The sequence below is a fragment of the Frieseomelitta varia genome, unplaced genomic scaffold, assembly GCF_011392965.1.
Source record: "Frieseomelitta varia isolate USP_RPSP 00005682 unplaced genomic scaffold, Fvar_1.2 scaffold_216, whole genome shotgun sequence".
NCBI lineage: Eukaryota > Metazoa > Arthropoda > Insecta > Hymenoptera > Apidae > Frieseomelitta > Frieseomelitta varia.
The window spans coordinates 85,293-87,183 of NW_025109928.1; the positions used below are offsets into that span (position 1 = coordinate 85,293).

Below are 1,891 nucleotides of genomic sequence, written 5' to 3' on the forward strand. Positions count from 1 at the left end.
TTTTTGCAAAGGAACGAACGTCGTTTGTTCGTTCCTTTAATTGAGACCACAATACGTTTCGTCTGTTTTCCATTGTCACGGAAATTTGACAATCACGCGCACATGACGACGAGAAGAGCACAAAACAGCGCGTTAAAGTATCGACGCGGCGGCGATACGTTTTTTAATCAGAACGTTACTTATGACTGGCTGCTTTCTTCCCCGGCTCGTCTAAGTAGACGAGTAGACTTCTTTCGTCTGAAACTCTCGTCGCGCGTTTCTTGCTTCTTTGCTGTTTATGCGTGCCGACGACAGAAACGGGGTTCTTGGGAGCTTCTGAAACGGATACAACGGACGAGGTAGTTGACACAGAGAGAGAGAGAGAGAGAAAGAGAGGAACAAGTTCACGGAAAGCTTAGGGGAAAAGTTCCCTTAGAATAGAGATCCGTCTGAATAACGAAATTGCAAAATTCGTTCTCTTTATATCGTAGGTAGGTAGTTTTTTGGTAGTTTTGGATTAATAGCGAGATTTTTTAGATCGCGGTAATCGTTGTCAAAGATGGCGGATGCTTGAGCACTTTTAAAATTCCAAGAATCTGCAGAATGCATATATAATATATAATATTGCATAATATATAATATATAATATGCATATATAATATATAATATATAATATGCATATATAATATTCGTACATTCGTACGAGACATTCGAGATAGAGTATCTTTTATTTTCGTGTGAAAGAATATTGCTATTTAAGCCCCACGCCTTTAATCATGTTCGTGGACATATGAAATTGCTGAAAGTGAGCTTATCTCTAAAATTCGATTGATTTTGTAATTTCATAATTTTACTGTATATTGTCACTGACGAGAGATAGTAATCTTCTTTGCTAATACGAGCGCTGTAGCATCTTCTTGCCGAATCAGAAACTGTTTAGCTATGTTGAGTATTGCAGAGACGCTGAAACGGCGATGAATTTTTGGAAGTATAAAGTACAAGTCAAGTACTAGGACAAAGATTTACAAACCGTTTGCAATTATCAATAGTAGCTGATTATACAGATTGGGATATTTCTTCTTTAATTTTGAAGAAAGCTTCGAGAAACGATCGATGAATTTGATACGGGACGTGTGTTAAATGGGATTACCTAAATATCCGTTTTATTTCTCCTGTGAAAGAGCTTCTTCGAATAGAATTGCAAGAGGCCATTTCCATTTTGAAACAATGCAACTCGCTGGGGAAGAAGGTTCTTCATACGCCGATAAAATATATACGACAGATATTCAGGTGGTCCATCCATTACGAAAACTTGTTTGTCTCTTCTTTTCTTTGCAATATATATATATATATAGAGAGAGAGAGAGAGAGAGAGAGCTGTAAATATATGTACATACACAGCCAGAAAATATGCCGAAACAAATCGACCAAATATAACGATTGAACAATGTACGTAGAGTGTGGTAAGTACGCGATGAACGAAGCTATTGGAGTTCAGGTGGACTTCGCGTGCGCAGTAATAACACACGGATGAAATTCGGTTGTTTCTCATCAACCTGTTTCCTTGTCTCACACACACACACACACACACACACACATACACACCAACCCCTCGTTATTTCATATTTATCGCTGTATAACGGAACAAATGTATTTACATACTTGTAATTAATCGTGCATGTCAAAAAAAAAAAAAAAAAAAGCAAACGGGGGGAGAGGGGGAGAGAAAAGGTTCCTATAATTCTCAACGAATGGATCGCCGGTGATCCACTTCAGGAATTATTTACAACAAATAAGCAGCATTTCCTAATCGACGAGGAGGAACAACGACGACGATGTTTTCCACCGGTTCTTTCACTGAATGTATTTGTTATTCCGTGCGTAAAGGTAGAAGAAGAAGAGAAAAGACAAA

General features: G+C 38.1%; 1 protein-coding gene across 2 annotated transcripts in view; it reads left to right on the plus strand.

Moving 5' to 3' along the window:
- The window catches only part of LOC122527387 (F-box/LRR-repeat protein 14), a 20,963-nt gene extending 19,084 nt beyond the window's left edge, over nucleotides 1-1,879 (plus strand). For both annotated transcript variants that reach the window (XM_043651533.1, XM_043651534.1), the window contains one exon: nucleotides 1,867-1,879. The gene's annotated coding sequence lies outside the window, so the exon portion shown is untranslated. The remainder of the gene's footprint in view (nucleotides 1-1,866) is intronic.
- The last annotated feature ends 12 nt before the right edge of the window (nucleotides 1,880-1,891 follow it).